Consider the following 5,722-nt stretch of genomic DNA (forward strand, 5'->3'; position numbering starts at 1 on the left):
CCCTGCACAGCCCCTTCATGGAGAGCCCTGTGAATACATACCAGGCCTTTAAAGGGGCTAAATACTAAAGAAGAGCTTTTCTCAAAATATACTGTCAATATTCACTGGTGTTAATACATTTCTACGTAAGTTTTTTAAAGTCATAATCAAGAAGTAAGGTAAGTGCCTAAGGCTTACTAAGGATAGGATTCTTATATCTTTTTTGTGGTGTGTTTTTTTAAGCCTCACCGGAGGATATTTTTTCCACTGATTTTCAGACAGAGTGGAAGGGAGAGAGGAAGGAGAGACACACATTGATTGGTTGCCTCCAGCAATTGCCACATGGGGCTGGGGATCAAACCTGAAACCAAGGTACATGCCCTTGACCTGGAATCGAACCCTAGACCTTTTGGTCCATGGGCTGACGCTGTAACTACTGAGCCAAACTGGCCAGGGAAGGACTCTTATATCTTACATGTAATTTATGAAGTTGTAAATTAAGATGTGGCATGCGATGAGTAATTAATGTGATGGCAATTATGTCAACGGGCTGAGTAAGGAAGCTGCTCCTCCAGGCCTTAAGGAGATGACCAAAAAATCCTGCGGCACCCTCTGGGCTCCTTCCCACTGAATGCTGGGTCATGGGCACCCAACAGCCCTATCTACATAACTACCACAGGGCCAGGAAGGGCCTACCTCTTTCCAGGGAGCCCAGAGCTCCTGGTGGCATTCGGACACTACTCATGGCAGCTGTCACATACCTCCTACACAAAACCAGACCAGGCGTATCCTCTCAGACCATGCCTCGCACTGCCTAGACCTCTGAAACAATGCTGACCAGAAAAGGGCATGTACCATCCAAATACTTGAGACCTGGCCCTTGTAACCACATTCCTTGCCTCCATTATTCTTGATCACCCAGAGAACAGGAAGCTCCCATAATTACTTTTCTCCAATGATCTTACCCCATTAAGAGACTTTATTTCTTAGCCTAGATCTGTCTAACCCCTTTCAACTGTACCCAACACATTTCTTTTCCATTGTGAACATTTATCTTACACGATCCATCTTTGCACAGGGCCCCTCTACATGTTTCTTCTCTGAAACCTGCTTCTCCCCTAAAAATACTGCTTCTTCTATGATATTCCATACCTACACACTCCCAGCCAGGAGGAAGTCAAAATTCTTTTGCAGTATCATATTAGTTATGTCTTTTCTTCCCATCTATCCTCCCCGGAAGTGCAGGCATGCTCACTACCTCCACTGCTGCACCTCCTGTTGTATCCATCCTTTTTGCCCTTGCCTAGCTCCCGCAATAGCCCACTGTCTCCTACCTGATGCTTCTGTAAGCCATCCAAAGGCTTGCCAAAGTGATTTAGCTAAAACACAAAGCCAGTCAGTCATGTCTTCCTTCTGCTTAATATTGAAATGCCTTCTGGGTGCCTGAAAGATATATCCAAGCCTCTTGGCATAGTTTCCACAGTTCCCCAGGGCCTGGCCTCTCCCTGGCTTATAAGCCTCTCCTCTCACATGCTCTTGTCTATTTAATGGCTGGAGCTCCAGCAGACATCTTAGACCATGAGGTTCATGGAGGCCAGGAACTCATTCAGAGTGAAGGGGTAGAACTAAAAGGTGCTGTTTCCCTTACAGATCCAGGCACTCCTGGATGGGGATGTGAAATAGGCTTCTATCTCAGTCATCCTATTGATATTTGAGGGTTTTCAGTTACTTTAAATTATACCTAATCCTACTAAGACAGTCTTTAAAATGAGAAAATTGGACTTATTTTCTTTAAGTCCTTCCAGCTTTGTGATTCTTGAAAACGAAAGTAAAGTTGACATGAGATCCATCTACTCTCATGGTCTCTTTACTAAGTTGAAATTTATGATAATGTCAAGCAGTTGACCATTTTTGACATACAAAAACCTGCAATCTCATATCAACCTAATGTGTCATGATATCTTTTCATATTGCTCAATATTTCAAATGATTGAAAGCAAAGCCAAGATTTCATCTGCAAATTCAAAGTGGCTTTATTATTCTTCAGTCACTCAAATTTCCATGATTCCCATTCTAGATTTTTGGTCTAGATTTTTGGTATGCTATCGAGAGAAGTTTGGGATATTTTTTCTTTCAGGTGTCTCCCATATGGGTGGGGAAATACTAAATGGCTGTCCCCAAACAGTCCACACCTGGAGCAGGTGCTGCTCTGTTCTCACTGCTTGGGGATGACTGACCGAGAAAACCCTGGTGATGTGTTCTCTGGCCTTTCATTAAAATTAATATTGCCAACCAGACCACTCAGAGCACACGTTGTCTAGCACTTGAGAAACATAATTATGTTTAAAGAAAATCTTTCCTGCTCATGTGTCATTGTTAACATGGGGTTACATACTAGTATAGGAGGTTTCAGAGACATTCTCTTTGAAGTATAGAGACACAGGCAAATCAAAAAAGATGATTTCACAGTATAAGTTGTAGAAAGGATATGGTCAACATTGTTATCTTTATATTTGCAGATGTGCTTTTATTCTGTTTCAGGGAGGAGGACTTTTAAGATGACATATTTCAGGAAAGTCATGGGATCCGTTTCCATGTGGTACACTGATTGCATTAGTTCTTTTATTTAACCGATATTCTGGATGCTGGGTCTATGCCAAGTGAGTCACATTAGATACTCATGGGTTATGCTCCATTCCTGCTTGCTGGGCTCTAACCACCCCTGGTCATGTGGTGAGTGGTGTATATGCTAGTCCGGTAAGACTGTATTTTGAACTCTGTGGGACCCTACAGGAATTCAGTCCCTGGGACATGCTAGTCCAGGCAATGCTTCTAAAAATCTAGAGTGGGGAGGGCTCAGTTTGTTCACTTATTCAAATACGATGATGAGATAAAATAGGACCTGAATTATTATAAAACAATGGGCTCCCTGCAGAAGTGAGAAGAACAGAGAGGTGACAGGTTCCAGCAATCCTTTCCAGAGGTGCGTTGATAGAATGTCACAGTTAATCTGTGGGGCAGCAGGCCTGGGACACAAGTGCATTCTTTTAGTTTGCACCATATTCCCAATGTTATGCCTCATTGTTTTAAAGGCAGGGAGGAATGATCAGCCTTTGGAGAGGATAACAGAAGCGGGATGTGTACTTACATATACTATTGACTTGCTCATTCATTCATTCATTCATTCAGTCAACAAGTACATGTTGAGCCCTTACTGTAATCTAAGTGTCAGCTGGGACATTGACATACAATACTGAGTAGACATACATGATCCCTCTCAGGACACTTATAACTTAGTGAAAAGACAGATGCTGATTAAATAATTTAAAAAGCAGGTAACTGCAAGCTGTGCAATGTATTGTGAGATAAAAATTCAAGTAATCTTGAATGAGGTACTAGTGAGAGGCCATTGTTACTTTTGATTAAGATAATCTGACAAGAATAACATAGTACCCAAAATAAAACCACCATCAGTTTAGTACTTCGCAAGCAGATAGATATGAATATAATATCTGCCCCATCATTAACCAGCCAAGTGATACTGGCAACTTACAAATCTTTCCATGTTCATTTTCCACATTGAATGATGACCAAAGAGATAATACTCACCTCTAACAGCAGCTGGGAAGATAAACTTCAGCAATAACTGAAGCATTTAGGTCACTATCTGGCAAACAGTAAGCTGCACTCAGTGCCTTGTTAGATGTTATCATTGCCAGTGGTGGTAGGCTATCTGTGGGAGCAACATTATGTTCTCCAAGAAGATTCATGCCCCAATCCCCAGGACTGTGTATTTGTTACCTTAGATGCAAAAGAGGATTGTAGATGTCATCAAGGTTACTAATAACAGTGTACCTTAAAATAAGGAGATTATATTGGATTATCCAGCTAGGTTCAATGTAATCACATGAGGGAAAGGTAGAAGGGGAAGGCAAGAGATTCACAGCACAAGAAGGACTGCACATGCCATTGCTGGCTTGAAGATGGAGGGGGCTACATATCAGGGAAATGAGAACATCAGTCCTACAACCATAAAGGAGTTCATACTGCCAACAACCTGAATGAGTCTGGGAGATCTTCTCCCAGAGCCTCCAGATGGCTGGCATTTTTGTTTCTGCCCATTAGGCTCTGAACAGAGAACCCAGTAGAGCAGTGATGGCGAACCTTTTGAGCTCGGCGTTGAAAAAACCCTAACTTAACTCTGGTTCCGTGTCAAATATAAAAATTTTTTGATATTTGCAACCATAGTAAAACAAAGATTTATATTTTTGATATTTATTTTATATATTTAAATGCCATTTAACAAAGAAAAATCAAACACAAATATGAGTTTGCGTGTCACCTCTGACACGCGTGTCATAGGTTCGCCATCACTGCAGTAGAGCCTGACAGAACTTTGTGCTATTGTTTTAAGCTGCCAAATTTGTGGTATTTTGTAACAGAGCATTACGAAATGAATACACCATTTTCATTTTTTTGAACTTTAACAGGTATTATAATAATAAAATCCAAATCTCAAAAAATATTGAAAAATTTTGTTGAGATAATTTACATAAATAAAGATCACAGATTTTAGTCTATAATTTGATGAGTTTTGAAATGGAACATTCATGTGAGCATTCACAATAACCATGCTATAGAATGTTCCATCACCACATAGCATCTACTCCTACCCCTTGGCAGAGAACCCCTCCCCTACCACCCTAGCAACACTGATGTCCAAGTTGTTTCTTTGTTTTTTCCTAGTGTCATATAAATATCATCAAGTAGTTTTGTACCTGGCTTCTTTTACTTAGCATAACTTCTTTGGAGACATGTTCATGCTTTTGTATGCATCATTTATTTTATTGCTGAGCAGTGTTCCATTGTGTAGATGTATGTATCACATTTATTCACCAATTGGTGCACATGTGCACTATTTTTAATTTTTTGACTATTACTAATAAAGCTGCCATGGACATTCAAGTGCAAGTCGGTGAGATCATATGTACTTACTTCTCTTGGGTAAATACTTAGGAACAGGATTTTTGGGTCAAATTATAAATATAGGTTTAACTATGAGGGAATATTAAACTGTTTTTCATGGTGGACATACCATTCTACATTCAAACGAGCGATGTAGAAGAGTCCCATTTGCTTCAACTCCTCACCAGCACTTAATAGTGCCAGTATTCTTAATTTTAGTCATTCTGTGCAGGTGTATAGTGGTAAGTCTTTGTGGTTTTAACTTGCATTTCCCTATTGACTAGTGAATTGTATGACTTCAATATTGGGTTGTAAATATTTATATATTATGGATGGAATACTTCTATCAGATACTAGTCTGTAACTTATCTTTTATTTTCTTACTTGTGGCTTTTGAGAAGAGTTTTGAGTTTTGATAAAGTTTAATTTGTCATATTTTTAACTTTACCGTTTATGCTTTTTGTGTCCAATCTAAAGAACTTTGCTTGCCTAACCCAAAGCCACAAATTTTTTTTTTCTGTATTTTTTACATGGTTTATGGTTTTATCTCTTACATTTTTATCTCTGGTCCTTTCAGTTAATTTCTGTATATGTGTGAGGTAAAGGTTGATATACATTATTTTTCATACTAGAGGTCCAGTGCACGAAATTTATGCACTGGGGGTGGGGGGTCCCCTCAGCCCAGCCTCTCTAATCCGGGACCCCTTGGGGGATGTCCGACTGCCGATTATCCCTCTCACAATCCTGGACTGCTGGCTCCTAATCGCTCACCTGCCTG

This window comes from Myotis brandtii, unplaced genomic scaffold (assembly GCF_000412655.1).
Source record: "Myotis brandtii unplaced genomic scaffold, ASM41265v1 scaffold494, whole genome shotgun sequence".
Taxonomy (NCBI): Eukaryota; Metazoa; Chordata; class Mammalia; order Chiroptera; family Vespertilionidae; genus Myotis; species Myotis brandtii.